Source organism: Humulus lupulus, chromosome 1, assembly GCF_963169125.1.
Source record: "Humulus lupulus chromosome 1, drHumLupu1.1, whole genome shotgun sequence".
Taxonomy (NCBI): Eukaryota; Viridiplantae; Streptophyta; class Magnoliopsida; order Rosales; family Cannabaceae; genus Humulus; species Humulus lupulus.
Genome location: NC_084793.1, coordinates 97,487,085 through 97,512,294, shown reverse-complemented (window position 1 = coordinate 97,512,294; position 25,210 = coordinate 97,487,085). Strand labels below are relative to the sequence as shown.

The window sequence follows — 25,210 nt, the reverse complement described above, 5'->3', positions numbered from 1 at the left end:
TTGTGATTTTGGGTTTAATTGGGTAATTAGAATCCTTAAAGTAATGGATAATTAGGTGTGATTGGGAAGGTTTGTTAAGGTGAAGTTCTGGAAAATTGGCTGGGAGGAACATGAGAAAAACCCATAATTTCTGAGTTCGAATAGGGCGCCGCGACCCAGCTTTGGGGTGCCGCGGCGCGTGTACCCCCGAAGGGCTTGGGTTGGCCTCTGACTTGGGGGCGCGCCGTGACCCTAGGGGGCAAGTCGCAGCTCGCCTCCCCTCTGGCTTGGGGTTCTCCTATATGACTTGGGGGCAAGTCGCGACCCACTAAGCCAAGTCGCGACCCGCCTAGGGATTTTTTCCTTTGAATGGTTTATAGAATTGGTAAGGCTCAGGGGTTTGAACCTAGGCGCTCGGGACAATTTCTACTACCCGGTTTAGTAAGAATTGAGGTCCCAGAGGCTAGATTTTACCTCTTAAGCATTTATTTGAATTGGATGTTAACAATTACCCATTGGACACTGTGACTAGGTTTATCGCCAAGGCTCGGGGCTAAGGATCGTGCTCGGGAACATTCCATTATCTTCTTTAAGAATTAAAGGTAAGAAAACTGCACCCTTGTGGTTGTGAATGGGAATTAGGTTCCCAATATTTGAATACGTGTACTAGTGGGTTGTACAATTGTTGTGATATATGAAAATGGACTGCCTAAGGGTGTCGGAGTTGATGATATGCGTACTGAACGCAACTCGGCCTAAACGAGCCGGGGTCAGATAGATATACAGAGGGCTCGGTCTAAAGGTACCAACCCTGAATATTTGCGTAACTAGCTAGAATATGAACGTGAGATTATATGTTTATCGTTGGTTAGTTTGATGCTTGTATTCTGTTATTTAATTGAATTGATGATTTATGATTACTTGAATACCATTGTTGCTACATGTGATTGTTGTTTTGGTTTTCTTGTTGGGCCTTGGCTCACAAGTGCTACGTGGTGCAGGTAAAGGCAAGGGTAAGCTGGATCAACCATGAGTTAGAGAGCTTTGGGGGCGAGGTGTACATTGTCAGCTGCTCGCCCATCACAACCGAGGGAAGTACAGGGACGGAAGCCGAAAACTTTTATTTTGCCATTAGAGTGGATGCTGATTGTATATAACTTTTGAGAGAGTTTGTAAATTACACTTAAACCCTATTTTTGGGATCCCATGTACTAAACTTCCATTTCAATGAAAAATTAACTGTTTAAGCTCAAAATATTTTAACCCTAACCTGGTGACTAACCTTAGGATCACGTCTTTTTTTTTTTCTCAATAAAATGACTTGATTAGTAAGTCTTGCACCATTTCAAATACACATTGTAACGGTCTTGGCTATCCAGGGTGTTACAAAACCCATGTTTTCTATGTGCCCACACACATCTTGAGATGTAGAGAACACTCTGGAAGATCGTGGTTTGAGTGCTCAAAGCTTTGGATAGGAAGATCGAAAATTATACAAAAATACTCGAGAACACTTGATAGGCTTCAAGAGGTAATTGTTTATGTTCTTGAATTTTTTTTTTTGTGTTTATAAGTTATATATAAATATATTTTGTATATTTATATATATATATATTGTAGCGTACCAAATTATTTATTAAATTTTGTGCTTTACTTTAATTAATTGTTAAGTGTTGTGATTTATTTTATTTATTTGTTTAAATTAATTGTTAGAATTGTTTGGTAGAATTTTGTGAATTTAATTGTTAATTGTTTATTTTTTTTAATTTGTGAATAGTTAAGTTTTGGTTGAAATCACAAAGGTGCATGGTAGGTAGTGATGCACCCCAATGATTGAGTGTGTGCATGTGCATGGTGCACTTGTATGAAATTTTCTACACTTTTTTTTTGCTTCCTTTTTATTAGATTTCTTTTATTTATTTAGTTAAAAAAAATAAAAATAAAGAAGAGGAGAGGAGAAGTGGTGTGTAGGAGAGTGGGAAATGAATGATTTTCTTTCCTAATTGGTTTGGTCTTAGAATAATTTGATTGAATGACCATTAGATAAAATAGGAAAAGATGTCATCTTTATACACTCTTATTTTTCTATAATTATGAAAAAATCTATAAAAAAAATAAATGAAAATAAACACAAATAGGAAACTTACCTTTTTTTTTTCTTTCATTAGGCTAGTAATTGCCTTAGGTTAGAAAAAGGGGGAAAGAAGAAAATAGAGGAGCCATTTTTCTTTGGGGCTACCAAATTCAAGAGAAGGAGAGAGAGAGGAGAGCAACGAATTCTAGAGAGAGAGAGAGAAGAGAAAAAAGGAGAAGAGAAGAGGAAAAAGGGTAAGGTTTCGAAAATCCCCTATGTATGTGCATATCTTTTGTTTTTTTTCTTTTAATCCTTAGTCATGAATCCTCTTCTTCTTGAAATTATAAGGAAATAATTTGTGGTTTTCTTTTCTTGTGATGTTCGAAATCCCGCGGGAGGTGATCAAGGGTGGTGGCCAAATTGAGTTTTGAAACTCTATCAAATGAGGTAGTTGATCATTAATTTTGTTTTGGTTTTGTGTTGATATCTTATAGATTGTTGGTGATTTGGTTCCTATTTGAATTTTTGCTATGTGTTGATCTAGGTGGTCTTTGAAACACTTGAGTATGGTAATTTTGGTATTCTATGTTCAAGTTCATTATAGGTTTCGGCCTATGTATGTATAGGGATCCTCTTTGTAATTTGTGTTATTTTAATTTTTATATTAGATCCATGTTCTAGGATCCCATGTAAATTTTGGCATGATAATTAATTTGGATTTTTTTGTTATTGAATCCATGAAAGTTGATGAAAATGTTTATGAGAATTTTGGTTTTATTTTTATGTTTAATTCATGAGGGTTTCAGCCTAGGTTATTGTCTCATATGTGTGTATGATTGATCTTGAAGCATGCCTATGATTTGAATGTCTATGTGAAGTTAGGAATTTTCTTAGATTTACAATATGATAATAGGTGCATGCTAGGGTTGTGTTTAAATTTGTGTTAATTAAACATGAATGATGATTGTGTAAATTTTTGTGAAACATGATGTAAAAGATGAATTTCATGACTTGTTATGCTTGCTGATTTTTGTGTATAAATGGTTTAGAATATGATAAAAATAATGACTTGTATGCTTAAATGATTTTGCAAGTGCTATGATGTTTGTTTAACACCCAAAACATGCATCCACTAAGCGGTGGTTGTAGTATAGATCGGGCGGTCGATACCACAAGGAGACAAAGAAATAAAGTTAATCAATAAATAAAGTTTAGAGATAAATAATATGAGGAAAAAAGAGCAAGTGATATTTTTGTTGTTTTTGAGATTTAAAGATTAGAAATAAAGATAGACTAAAGTGTAATGTAACAATAGGTAACAAGCAGGAAGCATCAAGAGTCACCAATATGCATACTTATTTGTTTGGATATTTGATTCACAAAAATTACACAAATGGATAGGTCACATCCCAACTATTCATTTGGAAGATTTAACATTGAAGAACAATTATATTTCACAAAAATATTTTGAAGTGATTACTATTCTTTACCATGGAAGGATGAGATAATTCTTATGAGAAATCTAAAAATGACATTATACTATTGGCAATAATACAATAAAAGATTGGACATAAAACCTAACACAAATATTACTTTTACCATTTATAAAATACATAGAAAGAGCATGACTAATTCTATATAGATTTAGCAAAAGTAAATATATATGAATGAGATGGAGAAAATGATAAAGATATTATCTATATTATTTTCACTAATTTGATACTACATAGAAAGTGCTTGACAAAATCTATATACTATTAGTAAACATAAATAAAGATAACAAGATGAACAAATAGAGATGAAAGAAAATAAATCACTCAAATATATAAACTTTAAGCACAAGGTGAATAAAAAAAATACCAAACAAAGTCATAGTGCATATAGGATCATCCTAACTTCCTGAGAAGGTTCTATTATGCTAGACATTCTCACGAAATTCTAGAGAGAAAATATGAGAAATGAGACTAAAATTTGCTAGAGTTTTGCTACCTCAAAATTACATACCAAATGTGAAAGAAGAGTCCCTATTTATAGAGGGAGAAAATGACTAAAAATAAATTAAACAACAAATGGGGTTTACAAAATAAATATGAAATATTAATAATAAAATATGATTTTGAAAAATCAAATCTTATTATTAATATTAACCTAGCTATTTTGGTGAATGATAATTTTGCCCTTTTTCTAAAACACCACAAAATATGAGCTTTAAAGCTCAAAAAGGAAGGTCCAAGGCCCAAAGTGCATAGGAGAGTAGGCTGGTGGCATGCTGAAATTTTGACCCAACCGCAGTCAGTGGGAGTGCACCACGTGGCGTGGCTGGTTGGGAGAGGAGAAGGGCAAGAGCTGGGCTGAGGCGAGTTGGGCTTTCAGGTTGGGCCAGGTCACTGCTGGGCTGCTGGAGAAGCTGGGTGAGGCGCAGGTCAGAGACGGGTCGTCGGGTCGAGGGGCGGGGCCGCTCACGAGTCAGAGGCTGCTGGAGAAGCTCGCGGACAGCTAGTGCGTTGGGGGCTTAGCCACGTGTCAGCTGGAGGTGGATAAATAGGCATGGTTGGGCCTTTGGATTGGGCCTTATTTTAGGCCTATTTCCCTTAAAAAATGCCACTTTTCAACTCTTTTTTTTTTCTTTCAGTTTTGATTCTTTCTTTCTTCTTTCTTTTTCTTTATGCCAAAATGCAACTTTAATTCCTACAAAATAACAATAAATTAAATCATAATCAAATATTTTTATTTATAAAATAAATTATATTAATTCCTTGAAAATATTAATTAAACTTAATTTATTTTGACCATTAAGATCAATAAATATGCATTTTTCACCACTAATCAATATTTTTTTAAGAAATTAAAAGGGAATTTTAATTTACATTAAAATGATATTTTTAGTCAAATAAATACCTACACTTTTTTTATATATATATTTAGAGAAAATATGAGTTTTAATTCCAAGATGGTGATGTTTGAAGGTTTAATTGTTTGCTATAATTTTTGGTAAAAATTATGAAGAGTCTTTTAAATAAAAGAAAGTTTTAGTGTTTGTTGAAATAATATAACACTCTAAACTATATAAATATTAAAAAAGTTATTTTAAATGTAACCTTGAATGTTCACATTTTAATGAGTATAATTTTCCTTCATTTAATTAAGAAAAACATTGAGATTGAATTCACTTATGATTTATAAATATATTAAATGGTGGCTGAAAGTTTAGTTTAATAAATTAAAATATATTTATTTGATTATTACATATGAATTTTTACTACATAAAATTAAGTCTTACATAATACAAGCAAATTATATTTTTTTCTCACATCAACTTTATAATTTTATTAATTTAAATAAAATTGTTATTTTCTAAAGGAAGCATGATATTTATAAGTACCTTAGATAGTTCAAGCTTTTGTTATTTTCTATGCAATTTAAAAATAATAAATGGATATGTTATTATTATTTTTAAATGACTAAATAAATTATTTTATGAAATAAAAATAATGTCTTAAGAGGTTTAATCAACTTAGGGATTTAAAAGAAATAAATAATGGTATTTTAACAACGTTCCCACATACACATGTTGCATGCAAATGCACTTTTACGTTAAAAAATATGTCTAATATTCAATCCTATGATTTTTTTTCTTGAAAACCATGCATGTATAATAGGCAAAAGTTGCATTATTCTTTTGATGGTTTTATATGTAAAAATATGTGTAGATTTCACCATGTCTTCATGGCCCATGCACACATGGGGTATATGAGTTTGGCACAAGAAAGTCTTATTGGATGCTAAAGTATGCTATTTGATTATGGTTATAGGCTCGTTGTGAAGTTTGTCAAGTTTTGCATTACTCGGACCTGTGGTAAGGAAGTTAGATAGAGTTTTTGTTTATTTATGCTATGAATGGTAAGATTGGTTTGTGTGAAGATAAATGCTATGTATGGTGATATACCTTGTGATAAGAAGTATGAAATTGTAACGCCCTACTACCCAGAGACCGTTACGGTGTGCATTTTAAACAGTGCTAAACTCGCTAATCGAGTCATTTGGCCATAATCGTGTAACTAAGTATGTTTATCGATTTAGGATTAAAATTTTTGGTTAAGATACAACGTTTCACAAATGTTTACTGTATACATTGGGATCGCAAAAATATAATTTTAAAGGTTAATTACAACAAAAGATTTACAACCAGCCGACCTAAGTGGCAAAATAGGGTTTAACCCTAGTTCCTCTTTAAACATCGGCCGTGGTGGTCGAGCAGCCGCATATGTACACATCGTCATCTAAGTTCTCCAACTCAAGGATGGTCGAGCTTTCTTTTGCCTTTACCTGCACCACATAGCACCCGTGAGCCGAAGCTCAACTAGAAAACTCATTATGTTCATGAACAAGTAATAACATGTTACTAAGTCATAATAAGCATGCCTAACAGTAATAACCCTACTCATGTATGCAAGAAAGTCCAAATAAATGTTTGCGAAGTCCTGCGCTCTGAGTAGATGACTAGTAAGTCTCTTGCTCTGAGGTAGATGACTAATAAGTCTCTCTGAGGTAGACGACTAATAAGTCTCTTTGAATAGTTGACTAATAAGTCACTCTCTAAGTAGATGACTGATAAGTCTATCTCTGTATAGTTGACTAAGAAGTCTATCTCTGTATAGATAACTAATAATTCTATCTTTGTATGGATGACTGATAAGTCTATCTTGGTTAGATGACTGATAAGTCTATCTCGGTTGGATGACTAATAAGTCTATCTCTGTTAGATGACTGATAAGTCTATCTCGGTTAGATAACTGATAAGTCTATCTCGTAGGTAGATGAATGATAAGTCTCTGTATAGATAACTAATAAGTCTCTTTGTATAGATGACTAATAAGTCTCTCCTTATGTAGATGACTAATAAGTCTCTCTGTATAGATAACTAATAAGTCTATCCTTATATAGATGACTGATAAGTCTATCTCCGTTAAATGACTAATAAGTCTATCTCTGTTTGATGACTGATAAGTCTATCTCTGTTAGATGACTGATAAGTCTATCTTTGTATAGATGACTGATAAGTCTATCTCAGTTTAGATGATTGATAAGCCTATCTCCGTGTAGATGACTGATAAGTCTATCTCTGTGTAGATGACTGATAAGTCTATCTCTGTATAGATGACTAATAAGTCTATCTCTGTGACGTGTAGGTCCCATACCCTCCTATCCATGTGACGTGTAGGTCACCTTAGCCTTTTGGCTCTGGCTCTAAATAACAAGCCTTTAGACTAGACAAGCAATTTTAGTTTTCATCGAACTTAAGGTCGGTCAAGAATTTCATGCTTATGATGATAATGCTTATGTCTATTAGATCTAATCTTTTCGACTTGCGTTAAACAGGATAGTATCGTTCTTGACTCATAAGCCAATACCATACGACCAGTGCTCAGTACTATTGCCGAACTTGACTAATAAGTCACAGCTTCACAATTAATACTGACACCATTGCCGATTCTAACTAATAAGTCAGTACAATTCACAGATAAGCAAATTTCCAAGCATTTGATATGCATTCCAGATATACAAATAGAGCACTCAACATGCTACATCAAAACCATGCATGTCACATACTGGGTGTAGTTTTCTTACCTTTGGTTCAAGCAAGAAATAACAAATGAACGACCCTTGAGAACGATCGATCCTTTGATCCCTTAGCAGTCACCTAGTCATAACCAAATATAACTCCCATCAATGAAAATGAGCAATAAAAGGTTCTCGACCTAAACCTTACTCCCAGGACCTCGAATCATACCAAAATGATTAGTAGATTCGATCCCGAGCCTTAGGAATTGAAACCCTGAGCTAAAAACCCTCAAAAGGGCCCAAAAGAGGACCCTAGAAAAATAGGGTAGCACTACAGCGCTGCCCCCCTGGCGCCTAGGCGCTACAACCAGAGCTGCCATGCCCTGGACAACGTTGTAGCGCTAGAACCAGGGTATTTCATTCCTAGTTTTTCTTCCTTCGTGTTCTCTAATTCCAAGCTTCAAAACTAGTTTCCAAACCTCATTCAAACTCATAAATGAACCCAAAAACCAAACATACAAGTCCTAGGCATCAAAACCTAACCAATCTTTGCCAAAAACTCCATTGAATTCTCAGTATCCAAAACATATATCCCAACTGAAAATCAAGAGGAAAACAAAGCATAACCAGAGTTTTCATGGCTAGAATCTTACCTCAAGCTCAGAGTTAAACCCTCTTCAATGGTGGAACACAATCCTAGACCCTCAAGGCTTGATTCCCTAGCTTGAATCCTCAAATGAAGCTCAAAATTTTCAAAGGAAAAAGAGGAAGAAAAGAGATCGGGAGAAGAAGAAGAAGCTCTGTTTTTCTTAAGCTTTCTACAGCCTTCTAACTCAACATATATCCCCAAGGTCAAATGACCAAAATGCCCCCAAGCCTACTTTAATTCCTTAACAGCCTCCAAGGGAGAAATCGTCCATTCTCCTCTAATCCCGTTAAACTTAATTAACGTCCTTCAACTCTCATTATTCCCAATATTCTCAAATGCTAATAAATCATATCCCATTACCCTTTAATTCCCTGTAATGTACTAATCCTCAAATTACCCCGAGACTCACCCCAAGCACCGAAATTAACACCGTTATGACCAAACCGCTAACTTGCATTCAAAGAACATCTCATGTCGAATAGCTCGAAAAAATCCACATTATAATGTGGTCTTATTCATAATTCACCAAAATGCATGAAAATATACAAATATGCCATCAACGGGCCAAAGTACCAAAATGCCCTGATAAAAGTGGACCCATATGAATGCATTTATCATCATATAATAATATAATTCACATAATCATGCATATAATCATTTAATGGCATAATAAATCAATTACGACCTTCTCGACCTCCTAATCAAGGTCCTAAACCTTATTAGGAAATTTGGGTCATTACAGAAATGCTGTTGTTAAATTGATATGGTGAAATTTGATGAATCATGTATATCCTTTTTGTGTTGATGCTACTGAATTTCATGTATTTCTGTATGTTGTATGATATGTAAATGGTTGTTAGCGTGTTGAACACAACACAACAAATGGGTTACTAAGGATCTAGACGTAACCCGAGTTACTAAGGATATAAGGACGTAACTCATAGGGCGGACGCGCCGAGGATATTCAAGGACCATAGCCTCTTGTTTACCTCAAGATGTGACATGGAAAAGATAGGGGGCCATGTTTACAAAGATGTGATGATAATGTTTATGATATATGATGCATGATAACGATGTATGATAATGACGTTAAGTGCAATGTATGAAGATGTATGTATATGACGTTGTAGGAGTCTTACGATAAAATTATGTTTTGTTGTGTTTTCTTTGTCTGTTATTTGTACTTCCTTACAGAGCTTTTAGCTCACCCCTTACTTTTCCTTCCAGGTAGCAAATAGGGTTTCTCATTGGCACGTGTGGTGATGTGGGGAGTTCCGACGTCAGGGTGTGTATGGCGTGGGGGTATCCTATGGGCGAACAAACGATTAGCTTAAAATGCCAAAATTTAAAGGACAATGTTATGTTTTTATTTTGATTTCCAAACATATCAGTGGGACTTAAACTTTATTTATTTTTAAAACATTGCATGATAACTATTATTTTATTTTAAACTATTGGGCCTAACTTGGATGTTTTAACAATGCCAGATTGGGATTTTTCATATAATAAGTGAATTTCTTCTATAAGTTTATGAGCATGTAAAAGTTTTATAAAGTCTTAGTCTAGGGCATTTTACAAATGGTATAAGAGATGATCGTTCATGTTTCCAAGGACCTTCCCCATACACGCTAAAGACGGGAAAATCTCACCTCACCGCGTTGTAAGTGTTTGTTCTATATGCTATTACTTGTTCTATTTTATTTAATTTTATAGTGTTGTTACTGCAGTATAGTAAGATGCCTCTTGTTATAAATACCCTAAGAAACAACCACTTAAGGAAATTTGGGCAATACCCAAGGTCCAGCTTGAGGAGGACCCTTACGATTGGAGAATTGCGGTGTTGAAAACAATGATGGTGGTTTGCGATCGTATGCAAGGAATCATGAATAAAAGAGGAGCATAGCTATGGCCTAGAGAGCAATATTGGGTGTAAAGGGAAGCATTGTCGATGTACTCCGAGGCCCTTCTCCAGTTAGACGTAGCATGGTACAATGTCGTTCAGGACGACCTGGAATTTAGCACCATAGAGTATGTGATATACTATCTTATGAACAACTAAAAATTTAGTCGTCAGGAGATAGTTATGGGAAAGATGGATAACAGAGAGATGGAGGAGCTTTTGGAGATGGTACATGATTTGGAAGGAGCCTTGGCATGTCAGGAAGTAGATCATGCTATACCACAAGTGACTACTAGGATGAGGGTGCTGGCGAGTGCTTCGGAATACTTCCACATCCCAGAGGACGTCTTTGATTACAGCTCAGAAGACGAGTCCATAGTTGAGGACTAGAGTCCATCACGTTGATCGTTCCATGAAACGTTAATGAATAAGATGGGTTTTTTTTTTAAAACCCTAAGGATTTATGTTTTTGGTTATTGAATACTTTATGAGTTGTTTGAATTTTGAAATAATTTTGAACACACTTTGAATGCTACGGTTTAATATTTTCCTTTTGAAAACTCCAAATGGTGTGGATTTGGAATGTATGATTTTCACTAATATTTATCAAACCATTTTGCAAATTGTCCTCTCTTATGACTTTCTTTTGGTGCCTTAGAAGCTCATAATATTAACAAGAGGACGAAGAGGCAAAGGAAGAGGAGGAAGCCAAGGAAAAGGTGTCTCCACAAGGTCTAAGGCCATGAAAAATCTTGACATAGGAATGCCTATTATATTATTTTATAATATAATGTAATATTATATTATATTATAATATAATGTTTTAGATTAAATAAATGTGACAAAGAGTGTCACATATTGTAACATATAATAGAGAGATACAATATTTAGATATATGAAATATATCCAAATAATGTAACATATTTGGTATTACAAATTTGTAACTTCCAAATATTACCCTTTATTGTGTAAATTTGTTGTTATACAATATTGAGATGAATTTCATAAAGCCATATGTGAAATGGTTGTTAGAGATATGATTTTAACCCCAATAATGTGTTTTCGGAGTTACAAAATCATTTGGGAGGGTTTGGAACTGTTTGGAAAAACAGCACATTTTTAGTGTTGAAATTGGTCGGTGGCCGCGACCACTGAATGTTAGTGGCTGTGGCCTGTGGGATAGAGACTAGTGGCCGCGGCCACTAATGTCTCTGGCTGCGACCATAGGCCAAAAACTGACCAATTTTTTCAGTTTTTTCAATCTTTGTTGAACGGCTCAAAAAACCCAAATAACTCTCAAATCTCTTTTTTAATTCCATATTAATCCAATTAAACATTGGTAACAGCCATGGGGGTTGGTGGAATTTTAAATTCAAAGGGTGTCTCTAAACTCTATAAATAGGAGCCTATAGCTCACTTGTAAGACACAATTTTTCTATCCATTAGAGCACTTGGCTAGAAACACCTTGAGGCTTGTTTATTCCAGAAAGCATTTCCAATATCTGTGAGAGATCCCTTAGTGCTTGAGTTAGGGGGAAATAAGCTTTTGGACAAATGTTTCAAACCTTGTTCAAGTTGGTGATCCCCAACACTCTTCACTTTGGTTGTGTGAGTGAGAGTTCTTAGTTCATTGTTCTTAATCTTGTTCTTTTATTCTATTGCTTTTCATTTCTTCTATTATTCTATGTTTACTCTTTATATGTATCTTTTGTTTTAGAGTTGTAATCTCATCTATATCTTTCATTCTACTACTTCTAGTTTATTTGTATCTTTTTGTCTTAGAGTTATATTTTCTATTTCTATCATCTTCTACCTCTTTCTCTATATTTACATGTAATTTTTGTCATAGAGTTGTAACACTTTTTAATCAATAATATTTATTTGTAATATTTAGTTTAGAGTTGTAATTATCTTACCTATTTCCATTGAGGCAAATACATATTTTCCTAACAATGCCACCAGTCCAACCTGTAGCTCCAGCAACACCATTTGTGGATCTAGCTGCAGAGGTAGCAAGGTTGAGAGAACAACTAAGACTGAGAGATGAGGAATTGGCATAAGCTAGGCAAGCATCCCAAGTGCCCCAAATGCCCTAAGTACCTCAAATACCAGTGGCGTAGCCTCAGTCGCCAACACCACCACCTGCACCACTACCTGTGACTTATGAGTTTGAGCAAGTGTATGAACGTTTCAGAAAACAAGCCCCACCAACCTTTGAAGGGAAAGTTGATCCCATGGTGGTGGAGGATTGGTTAAGGTCGGTCGAGGCCATCTTTGATCATATGGAGTTAAATGATCGCCAGTGAATCTCATGTGCAGCCCACTTGCTTAAGTTGGATGCGGGAATATGGTGGGATGTGATTAAACAGACTCGAGACCTGAATACCATGACTTGGGCAGATTTTGTGCAGGATTTTAGATGAGTTCGTGACTTTGGTTCAGGGAAATTTATCTATCATCGATTATGGACAGAAGTTTGATAGGTTGGCAAAATTCGCTCCTGAAGTTGTACCAGTTGATGCTCTACGAATCTAAAGGTTCATGAGGGGACTCAAGCCTATGATTGCTAGGGACATTAAGATGACCAGTATTGAATTGGTCAGTTATGCCGAAGTACTAGATAAGGCACTTGAGGCAGAATACTTGGAGGATCGGATATGGAAGAACAATTCTGCTAGAAGAGAGGCCCACCGAAACAAGGGTTTGAATAAGGGCAATAAGAGGAAAGCTAATGAAAGGCAGAATAACAATAGTCACAGCACTCAGAACCACCCTAACAACCGTAATAGTCGCTATATTGATCGGAACCGTGGGAATCACCCAAGCCAAGCCGGTACCAAAAAATGTTTCAAGTGCGGTCAGGCAAGACATCTAAGAGAGGATTGACCACAATGGAAAGTGGGGCATAATAATAACAACAATCTGGTGCCCGCACAGGTTTTTGCCTTAACTCAGAATGAAGCTGCCATCAACAACACCGTAGTCACAAGTCAGCTCCCTATATCTGGTATGATGTGTAGAGTCCTTATTGATTCTGAAGCGACTCACTCCTATGTTTCCATGAATATGATTAATAAGTTGGGTATGTCTTGTAAAGTATTTGAGCATAGTTTTAGTACAATGTTACTGTTAGGAGACATGATGATGTCAACTAGGTGGTTGCAGTCAGCACCTATAACAATAGAGGGCAGGGAGTGCCCGACAGACCTTATAGAACTAAGTATAGCATATTATGATGCCATACTTGGCATGGATTAGTTATCCAAACATGGAGCAACGATTGACTGCCGGAAAAAGACTGTGAAGTTCAGACCAAAAGAAGGGGAACTCTTTTCTTTTAAAGGAGAATTAGCAGGTTTTCGTACGCCCATAATATCGGCACTGGAGGCATGAATTATGATGCAACATGGTTGTTCGTCATATCTATCTAGTGTGGTAGATAAATCCAAGGAGTTAGAATTAAAACCAGAAAATGTGCATATCGTTTGTGAGTTTCCGGAAGTGTTTCCCGAGGAGTTACTAGGATTTCCCCCGGACAGAGAAATTGAATTTGTGATTGAACTTGCACCAGAAACAACACCAATCTCTAAAGCTCCCCATCAAATGGCACCTGCAAAGTTGAAGGAACTTAAGAACCAACTACAAGATTTGTTGGACAAGGGGTTCATAAGATCTAGTCATACGCCATGGGGAACACCACTCCTATTTGTGAAAAATAAGGACAGGAGCATGAGAATGTGCATCAATTACCGAGAACTCAATAAGGTCACCATCAAGAACAAATATCCGTTGCCTAGGATAAATGACCTTTTTGATCAACTGTAAGGGGAAGCAGTATTCTCAAAGATTGATCGGCGATCCGGGTACCATCAGTTGAAAGTAAAAGTTGGAGACATTCTGAAGACGACTTTCAAAACTCGCTACGGACACTATGAGTTCCTAGTGATGTCTTTTTGACTCACTAACGCCCCAACAACATTCATGGACATGGTGAACAGGGTATTTATGGACTATTTGGACAAGTTTATGGTAGTTTTCATAGACGATATCCTTATCTACTTGAAGACCAAGGAGGAGCATGAGGAGCATTTGAGGTTGGCTCTGAAAAGACTACGAGAACATCAGGTATACGCTAAGTTCTCTAAGTATGAGTTTTGGCTGGAACAAGTAACTTTCTTAGGGCATATGGTGTCCAAGAATGGGATAGCAGTAGATCCATCAAATATCGGGGCCATTAGAGACTGGCCCCAACCAAAGAATGCCTTAGGGGTTCGAAGCTTCTTAGGATTGGCGGGTTATTATTGGAAGTTTGTCGAGGGTTTCTCAAAGATTGCCACACCCTTGACAAACTTAACCCACAAACATCAAAAGTTTGCATGGACCGAGAAATGTGAAGAAATAATTCAAACCATGAAGGATAAGTTGATCTCCGCACCTATCCTTTGTGTTCCCACAGAGGGTGGGAAATTTGTGGTGTATTGTGACGCGTCAAAGAATGAATTAGGGAGTGTGTTGATGCAAAATGGGAAGGTGGTAGCTTATGCTTCCAGACAGCTCAAGGATTATGAGCAACGATATCCCACTCATGATCTGGAGTTGGCAGCGAAATCTATAAGGGGACATCACCTATAAGGGGACAAGTGCGAAATCTACATTGACCACAAAAGTCTGAAATACTTCTTCACATAGAAAGAACTAAATATGAGGCAGCGCAGGTGGTTGGAATTAGTGAAAGACTACGATTATGAAATTTTATACCACCCAGACAAGGCTAATATGGTTGCTGATGCATTGAGTAGGCGGGGACTCGATAGTCTCTTAGCACTGAATACAATAGAGATGCCTCTTCAGAAGGAGATTATAAATGCTGGCATCAAACTTATGACAGGAAGCCTATCAAACCTCACGTTACATTCCTCCCTACTGGAACAAATTCAAGAAGGACAAAAAATGGATTAAGCCCTAATGAAGCAAGAGGCTTTGGTACAAGAAATTGGTAGCAGTGACTTCACAATGTCCAACGGTGGATTGCTGCGATACAAGGATAGGATTTGTGTTCCTGACAATGTTGAGATTAAGGAAAGTATTATGAAAGAGGCGCATACAACACCCTATTCCTTACACCTAGGGTCCACGAAGATGTACCAATACCTTAAGGCACTATATTGGTGGCATGGAATGAAGAGGGATATTGCTAAGTTTGTTGCCAGATGTTTGACATGGCGGAACACCAAAGGCTAGCAGGGTTACTTCAACTGCTCTACAGATATAGCAATGGATTTTGTTGTAGGGTTACCCAGGACCACAAAGCAGCATGATTGTTTGGGTAATAGTGGTTAGACTCACTAAATCCTCCCATTTTCTACCAATTAAGACCATCTAATCGGCAGACCAGTATGCAGACTTATATGTGAGTGAGATAGTGAGACTTGATGGGGTTCCAAAGTCGATAATTAATGATTGAGGGTTAGTGTTCACATCAAACTTTTGAAAGGGACTATAGAGAGCTATGGGATCAAGGCTAAATTTTAGCACTGCATTTCATCCTCAGACTGATGGGCAGTTTGAGAGAACTATACAGATTCTAGAGGCATGTTGAGATGTTGTGCCTTTGACATTTCAGAGCCTTGGAACCGATACTTACCCCTAATGGAGTTCTCCTATAATAACAGTTACCAATCCACTATTGGGATGGCTCCCTATTAGATGCTTTATGGGTGCAAGTGTAGATCTCCTTTACAGTGGGATGAAGTTGAGGAGAACTATATTTTAGGCCCTGAGGCAGTTAGGGAAGCTAGTGAGGTGATCCAGAAGATTCGCCAAAGGTTGCTTATCGTGCAGAGTAGGCAAAAGAGTTACGCGAACCTTAAGAGAAGGGACATTGAGTTTTCAGTGGGGGAGTTTTTTTTCTTAAGAGTCTCACCGATGAAGGGTGTTATGCGTTTTGGAAAGAAAGGGAAGTTAAGCCCTAGATATATAGGCCCGTTTTAGATTTTGGACAGAGTAGGGCAAGTTGTGTATCATTTAGCACTGCCCCCAGCACTGGCCGAAACGCATAATGTCTTTCACATCTCGATGTTGCATAAGTATGTGTCAGATCCCTCTCATGTTTTGAGTTACGAGCCATTACAGCTAAAGCAGGACCTGAGTTTTGATGAACAACTAGGAACTGAGATCAAGGAACTGAGAACTGAGATCCAAAAGGATTCCACTAGTTAAGGTCCTGTGGAAGAATAGTACGGAATGAGAAGCAACATGGGAGTTGGAGGAGGACATGAGAGAAAGATACCCTGAATTATTTGGCAAGAAATAATTTTGGGACGAAATTCCTTTTAAGGAGGGTATATTGTAGCGCACCAATTTTATTTATTTATTAAATTTTGTGCTTTATTTTAATTAATTGTTAAGTGTTGTGATTTAATTAATTTATTTGTTTAAATTAATTGTTAGAACTGTTTGGTAGAATTTTGTGAATTTAAATGTTAATTATTTATTTATTTATTTTTTTAATTTGAGAGTAATTGAGTTTTGGTTGAATGCACCAAGGTACATGGTAGGTAGTGATGCACCCTAGTGATTGAGTGTGTGTGTAACGACCCAAAATTACTAATAAGGCTTAAGGGCCTTGATTAGTGTGCCAGAAGGGCATAACTGGATTATGTGTGATTTAAATGATTAAGTGCATGATTATGTGATAAGCATGCTTATATGATTATTTGGATATATGTGATGCATGACTATGTGTACTAGTATGCTTGTAGGCTCTGATTAGGTTATAAGGTCATAATTGTAATTTTGGCCTGTTGAGGGCATAAATGTAAATATTTGTAATAAATTGTTGAGACCACATTATTATGTGGATATATCTGCAGCTTGTGACTTGAGGCGATCTTGGTGAGCATTTTAGCGAAAAATTCATGGCAAGGATTTATTCTCGGCTCGGGGGAGTCCGGGAGTATTTCTGGGAATTTAGGAAATATATTGGAGGCTATTTGATATTGGGGAATATAATTGGTAATTAGATAGGTGTCGGGAGGTAAGCGGTAATTATTAGAGACACTCGAGGAATTAGCGGGAATTGGGAGCCAATGACCAAAATGCCCTTAGAATGTTTTAAGGTTTAGATTTTAATGGGAGGGCAAATTGGTCATTTGGTTTAAAAAAACTGAGATAAGTATCAATCTGCTTTTTATCCTTAGTGGAAATTTTAGAGGGTAGTAGAAATTGAATGAAGCAAAAAGAAAAAGAAAAAGAAAAGAAAGCTGAAAGAAAAGGAAAGAAGGAAAAAAAAACAGAGGTATTTTCTTCTCTCCACGGTTTATGTCTTCTTCCCCATTTCTTGAAGGAGTTTGGAGCTAAAATTCAGAGAAGGCTTAGGCTAAGGCTCAACACTTGGGTCCTTAATTTTTCTTGAGGAATTAGTAGAAGTTATTCATCCATTTGAGGTAAGGTTTTAAGGTTGTTACTGAGTTTTTTTTTTGTTTTTTTTTTGAGTTTTGTTAAAATGGATTTATGAGCTGAGTTTTGATGGGAATTCTAGGGAATTAAGCCTGGGGTTTTGAGGAGTGAAAGCTGAGGAAGTGTGGAGGATAGCCTAAGGTTGAATTTCCCCATTGAAGGTAAGAAACTTTGGACTTGGTTACTTGAATTATGGACTATTCTGATTGTTTTGTTGAGATTTTGAGCTTCAAGCTCAATCATGGTAGTTTCTTTATTTTGGGGTGCATGTGGTTGAGTTTTGTATGGTTGAGTCATATGGGGTGAGTTATAGATGATGGTAGGCTTGTTTTGAAGTATGGTTGAGGTTTGGAAAGGTTTTAGGGGGTTTTGGTTCGAGGAAATTCGAATGAGACAATTCTGGGCATTTTGGCTCTAGAAGTAGCGCTGTAGCGCTAGTCCTTGGGCGCTACAGCGCTAGGCTTGGGTGCTTGGGGCATTTTTGGCTCTGGTTGTAGTGCCATAGCGCCCACTTTAGGGCGCTGTAGCGCTACCCTATTTCCAAAAGAGGGTTTTTGGGTTATTTCTTAGGGTTTTTGCCCGGGGGCTCGGGGTTTAGTTCCACCACCCCGTTTGGTGGAATTAGGGCTTCCCGAGGGCTCGCGATTAGTGCCGAGGCTAGGTTTTGGAATTGAAGTTTGGTGATGATGTTAATTTATGGCTGTGACTAGGTGCACGCTAGGGCAAGGACGGGATCGTGCTTGAGGGTCGATTTCACTAATCAAGTTATTGAAACCCAAAGGTAAGAAAAATGCACCCGGTTTTATGATTATGTTTGGACTAAGAGCTCCTTATATCTGTATGATGTCATAGATGATATTATGCCATCAGACATATGATAAATGACCTAAGAGTGCCAGAATCAATATTTGTGCACATGGCGCGGCTCGACCACTGGTAGCTGACGACAGCTTAATATTCACTGAGCTCGGTTTAAGCGGGCCGAAGTTAGTGGGATATAAATAGAGGGTACAACCTAAGGGCGTCAACCTTGGTTAATATATGTGAATTGGTTATTAATGTTAATCGATGACCTTGGTATGATGAATGCCTGATTATGTGAATATTTTGGATTGTTGAGCATATGATTATACTATATGAGTTATCTGATTGTTTAAATTGATGACTGTACTCTATTATCTGGTTTCTTGCTGGGCCTTGGCTCACGGGTGCTACGTGGTGCAGGTAAAGGCAGTCCTGAGTTGGAGAGCTTTGGGGCTGAATGTACATAGTCGGCTGATCGGCCGCCACGGTCGAGGAGTAATACAGGAAGGGAAAGCCTAAATGTCTGTTTTTTCCATAGAGTGGCTAGTAGCTGTACTTTTATGCTGAAATTTTGTAAATTGTCTTTTAAACGCTATTACTTTTGGGATCCCATATATAAAATGTTGGATTGTATGAAATGTAATTTTTGTAACCAAAATCTTTTAACCCTAGTTCGATTATAGTTTCAGTGATACGTTTCTAACTAAATGACTTGATTAACAAGTCTTGCACTTTTCTAAACACAGTGTAACGGTCTTGGCTATCCAGGGCGTTACAGTGTGCATGTGCATGGTTGCATGGTGCACTTGTATGGAATTTTCTACACACTTTTTTTGTTTTCTTTTATTAGATTTATTTTATTTATTTAGTTAAAAAAAATAAAAATAAAGAAGAGAAAAGGAGAAGTGGCGTGTAGGAGAGTGGGAAATGAAGGATTTTCTTTCGTAATTGGTTTGGTCTTAGAATAATTTGATTGGATGATCATTAGATAAAATAGGAAAAGATTTTGTCATCTTTATACACTCTTATTTTTCAATAATTAAGAAAAAATCAAATAAAAAACAAAATAAATGAAAATAAACACAAATAGGAAACTTACCCTTTTTTTTTTCATTAGGCTAGTAATTGCCTTAGGTTAGATAAAGGGGGAAAGAAGAAAATAGAGGAGCCATTTTTCTTTGGGGCTGCCGAATTCAAGAGAAGGAGAGAGAGAGAGAGGAGAGCCACGAATTCTAGAGAGAGAGAGAGAGAGAAGAGAAAGAAGGAGAAGAGAAGAAGAAGAAGGGTAGGGTTTCGAAAAACCCCTAGTTATGTGCTTATGTTTTTTTTTTTACTTTTAATCCTTAGTCATGAATCATCTTCTTATAATTTGTGGTTTTCTTTTCTTGTGATGTTCGGAATCCCTAGGGAGGTGATCAAGGGTGGTGGCCAAATTGAGTTTTGAAACTCTATCAAAAGAGGTAGTTGATCATTAGTTTTGTTTTGGTTTTGTGTTGATATCTAATAGATTGCTGGTGATTTCGTTCCTATTTGAATTTTTGCTATGTGTTGATCTAGGTGGTTTTTGAAACACTTGAGTATGGTAATTTTGGTATTCTATGTCCATGTTCATTAAAGGTTTCGGCCTATGTATGCATAGGGATCCTCTTTGTAATTTTTGTTATTTTAATTTTTATGTTAGATCCATGTTCTAGGATCCCATGTAAATTTTGGCATGATAATTAATTTGGATTTTTTTGTTATTGAATCCATGAAAGTTAATGAATATGTTTATGAGAATTTTGGTTTTATTTTTATGTTTGATTCATGAGGGTTTCAGCCTATATGTGTGTATGATTGATCTTGAAGCATGCCTATGATTTGAATGTCTATGTGATGTTAGGGATTTTCTTAGATTTACAATGTGATTATAGGTGCATGCTAGGATTATGTTTAAATTTTTGTTAATTAAACGTAAATGATTATTGTGTAAATTTTTGTGAAACATGATGTAAAAGATGAATTTCATGACTTGTTATGCTTGCTGATTTTTGTGTATAAATGGTTTACAATATGATGAAAATAATGATTTGCATGCTTAAATGATTTTGCAAGTGCTATGATGTTTTTTAAGAAATTAAAATGGAATTTTAATTTACATTAAAATGATATTTTTACTCAAATAAATACCTACAATTTTTTTTTATATATATTTTCAAAGAAAATATGAGTTTTAATTCCAAGATGGTGATGTTTGAAGGTTTAATTGTTTGCTGGAATTTTTGGTAAAAATTATGAAGAGTCTTTTAAATAAAAGAAAGTTTGTGTGTTTGTTGAAATAATATAACACCCTAAACTATATAAATATTATAAATGATATTATAAATGTAACCTTGAATGTTCACATTTTAATGAGTATAATTTTCCTTCATTTAATTAAGAAAAATGTTGAGATTGAATTCACTTGTGATTTTTAAATAAATTAAATGGTGGCTGAAAGTTTAGTTTAATAAATTAAAATATATTTATTTGATTGTTACAGATGAATTTTTACTACATAAAATTAAGACTTACATAATACAAGCAAATTAAATATTTTTTTCTCACATCAACTTTATAATTTTATTAATTTAAATAAAATTGTTATTTTCTAAAGGAAGCATGATATTTATAAGTACCTTAGATAGTTCAAGCATTTGTTATTTTCTATGCAATTTAAAAATAATAAATGGATATGTTATTATTATTTTTAAATGACTAAATAAATTATTTTTATGAAATGAAAATAATGTCTTAAGAGGATTAATCAACTTAGGGATTTAAAAGAAATAAATAATGGAGAGAAATTATGTTGCTAAATCCTTATTTAAAAAATGATAGAAATAAGCGCGTAGAAATTTGTTACACCTAGATTTCGAGACAAGAGGTTATGACCTCGAAAACTGGACTCGTCAAGTGTGAGCTCGAAATGTTTGAAATGCATTGTATGGTCCAGCTGTAAGATCTCCGAAGTAAAATGACGACCTCGAAGATGTGTAACCTCGGGATTCTTTCTGAGTTCGAAATGACATGACGTTGGGATACATCCGTTATCGATTGTCTTCGGCTTAAACAGTCCGAGCTCGGGAAGTGCATGCTCAAGTTTGATAGCTTCGATAAGTCAATCTACTCCGAGCATGTCCTGAAGTAGGGTGGCAAGCTCGTAGCAGTATCATAAGTCTTGATAACCACAGGGTTGATCGTTGATCTCGAAGACCCGATGAGTCATCTGGGATAGTCCGTTGCGTATGAACATATTTATTGTTTCACAATCCCAACATTTAAGGGATATTATTTAGTCTGTTATTCGTTCCCGATTCTTATGGGACGTTTCCACATATGTAGGAGATTTTGCATTTAATTTCATTTAATAAAAATTGATATATAGAATATCTTCCCGAAATATGTGGGAATGAACTCTGTAACCTCCCCTATAAATAGAGGAGGAATGACCACTTGTAAAGGATCAATTTCTTTTGGCTGGAGAATAAGCTCTGGATAATTTATCTCTGAAGAATTTCCAGAAATCTTTAAGCCTTAATAACACAGACTCGTGGACTAGGCCGAGTTAACTGTTGAACCTCGTAAAACCCTCTTGTATTTCTTCATTATTCATTTTCTTCATAGTATACGTTGTTTAATTTCTCTACGATTTAAGTTGACGAAAAACGGCGTCAATAGTTTGGTGCTTTCATTGAGAGCATTAAGTAGTACGTATGTGATCAATTCAGTCGAAGAAGCTTCCCCGAATCAACTATGGCCGCGAATGATCCCAATATTCCCGAGGAGGAAATCTTAGAGGAAGTTGACTATCCCCGGCGCCCTGGGAAGCAGTCGATGATGGATTCGGACCCAGATGAGAAAAGTGGATCCTCTGACTCTCGAGGACCACCTACACCATCGGACCCCAGGGACGACGAGGACATATACTACAACCCTGAGCGATATGTCCTATTGTGGAGCTTGAAAATTGCCAACTGCGAAAGCAGTTTGCGGAGGCTAAGAAGCGTAACGAGGAGCTGGCCAGATTGGCTACTGAGGCACAGGCGGCTCAGCCCCTACCTTTGCCTGAGGCCCAAGCTCCACCTCCACGAGATGTTCATGTTCCACCACGCAGGCCTCGTGGGCGACCTCGCAAAAACGCTGCCACATGAAAAATGGAGCAACCTCCGCCACCAGCAGAACAACCTGCTCCCTCAAGGCCCCGGAGAAGTACCCAGGCTAGAGCTCCTACCAACTCAACTGCTGAGGTACCAGCCGAGACTGGGAATAGCCGAGCCCAGGCGGCGACTCGGACCCAAAATCCTAGTAACACCTAGAACGTTCCTGAACCAGCACAGGCAAACTAGGAACCTTCTAGGCCCTGTAATGGATGGCAGCCACCATCACCCATAAGGCACCCACCATCGCCGATAAGATATCCCTCACTGCCTCGGAGAAACACGCAACTGACTTAGGGTGATAGGGAAAGGCGATCTGGGCAGAAATATGGGAATGAGGAGACTTCTAGAGAATGTAGAGGCACCCAGCCTACAAGAAGCCAAATGTCTCGGTCTCACACTATTGAGACGAGACAACCAGAAAGGAACCCATCTCGAAACAACCGCGCAGCGAGCCATACCAGTGAAGGCTCAGGAGACACCAGATCGGTCAGTATGTATGACCGGGGACGCAGAAATACAAGGAATCGAAGGGATCGCCCAGACTTACGGGAACACCTGAACCAGAATCAGGGTAATGATAACCTCTTGAACCCAGACCTGAGGGATCACCTAAATGGGCGCAAGGATCCCATGCGGAGGTACGAAGCTGGAATTGTGATCAATGATAACCAATTTTAGGTCAGACCCCTCGTGGATCCAGTCTAAGAAAGGATTGATCAACTAGAAAGAGCGTTCAGGCTCTTACAAAATGAACGAGGTCGGGATCAGGACGAAGAGTTTGACGAGGAACTCGAACCCTTTGCCCCCCATATTTCCAGCACCCCGTTTCCTCAAGGATTTCAGATTCCTCATGTCCCACCGTTTGATGGGAATTCCGATCCATACAGTCACTTAAGTACGTTTACTACCATTATGACAGCGAGTAATGTGGGCTACAAGCTCAGATGCATGCTGTTTCCAGCTTCGCTCACAGGACCAACAAAAAACTGGTTCAAAAAATATAAGAGGCATTCAATTGCTTCTTGGGATCAATTATCTAGAGATTTCAAGAAGCAATTTAGAGCCATGATCGAAATAAGGACCGAGGCGTCTGCCTTGACCAATGTCCGACAACAGCCGAACGAAACATTAAAAAGTTACCTTATAAGGTTCAATTTGGAAGTTGCCCGAGCTCGGTACGTAGATGACAACGGTCATCTGATGGCTGTCCGAGTTGGGGTAATGCCTGGAAGCCCTCTCTGGGAAGATATGCAGAGAAAGCCTGTGAGGTCCTTAACCGAGTTCAATCGCCGAGCTCAGAGGTTTGTCAATGTAGAGGAGGCAAGATCAGCACTGAAATGGACTCCCAGCCCATAACTACAATGACAAACATAAACTCTGCCTCGACCTCGGCGGACCCATCAACCTCGAAGCCCTCTGCAGACAACCCTTCCAAAAGAAAGAAGGCTAAAGGGAGTAACCCCGAGGCGGAAAGGGGAAAAAAGAAAAAAAGGGAAAGATATTTCTCAGTGTACAAAGTGTATACCAAGCTGAATGAGTCTCAGGAGAATATCTACCTGGATAATGAAAACTAGGTTCGTTTCAGGCGTCCGGACCCCATGAGGAATCAGAAAGCAAAGAGAGATTCTAGTAAATACTACAAATTCCATAGGGATATCGGACATACAATCGATGAATGCAGGCAACTAAAAGACGAGATAGAAAGCCTGATCCCAAGAGGATATTTTAGGCAATATGTAAGAAACCGAAATCCCAATCAAGCTTCTACCAGTCAGAGGCCAGCTGCACCACCACCTGCCCAAAACAATAACTCTCGAGCCAGGGAGGATGAGAGACCCCCTCCGATTGATGGTGAAGATGTTGTAACCATCTCGGGGGGACCTCATCTCGCAGGATCAGGCAGGAATGCCCAACAAAGATATGTGAATGAGCTGAAAACTAGTGACGGGTCCTCTTATGAACCGGAACCTAGGGCTCCGAAACACCAGAGGGTTGAATCTTAACCTATAACTTTTACTGAGGATGACACATCTCATGTGTAGTTTCCTCACAACAACTCGCTGGTCATCACTCTTCAGCTAGCGAATAAGAGGGTTCATCGAGTCCTGGTTGATAATGGGAGCTCAGTGAATATCCTCTATAAGGCCACCTTAGAAAAGTTGAGACTCACGCTTCGTGACCTAAAGGCTTGTGCAACGACATTGTACGACTTTTCAAGAGAAGGGATTGCGTGTATGGGATCCATCGAACTCCATGTGACCTTGGGAGACTTCTCGGTCTCAACAACCATGATGATGGAATTCGTAGTAGTGGATCTACCATCGGCCTACAATGTGCTGCTCGGGAGATCTGCCCTAGTAGAGCTAGGGGCAGTTTTGTCTGTGAGGCACTGGGCCATCAAGTTCCCAACTTCTAGTTGCATCGGGACACTGAGGGGAGATCAACTAGCAGGGAGGGAATGCTATAGCATTTCCATTAGAGGAAAGAAACAGACAAGCGCACAAACACTTGTCATAGTTCAGAATAAAGACGGAACAGTCTTCAAGATAGACGAAGAAATTGATCCAAGAATAGAGGAAAGAACTGACCTCGAGCCATTAGAA

At 37.5% G+C, this 25,210-nt stretch overlaps 1 long non-coding RNA gene across 1 annotated transcript; it reads left to right on the top strand.

Moving 5' to 3' along the window:
• Positions 1-2,157: 2,157 nt before the first annotated feature.
• LOC133814776 (uncharacterized) lies at positions 2,158-19,249 on the top strand. The gene is made up of 3 exons (XR_009884804.1): positions 2,158-2,307; positions 2,461-2,500; positions 18,847-19,249. It is a non-coding gene; the product is annotated as an uncharacterized LOC133814776 (long non-coding RNA).
• The last annotated feature ends 5,961 nt before the right edge of the window (positions 19,250-25,210 follow it).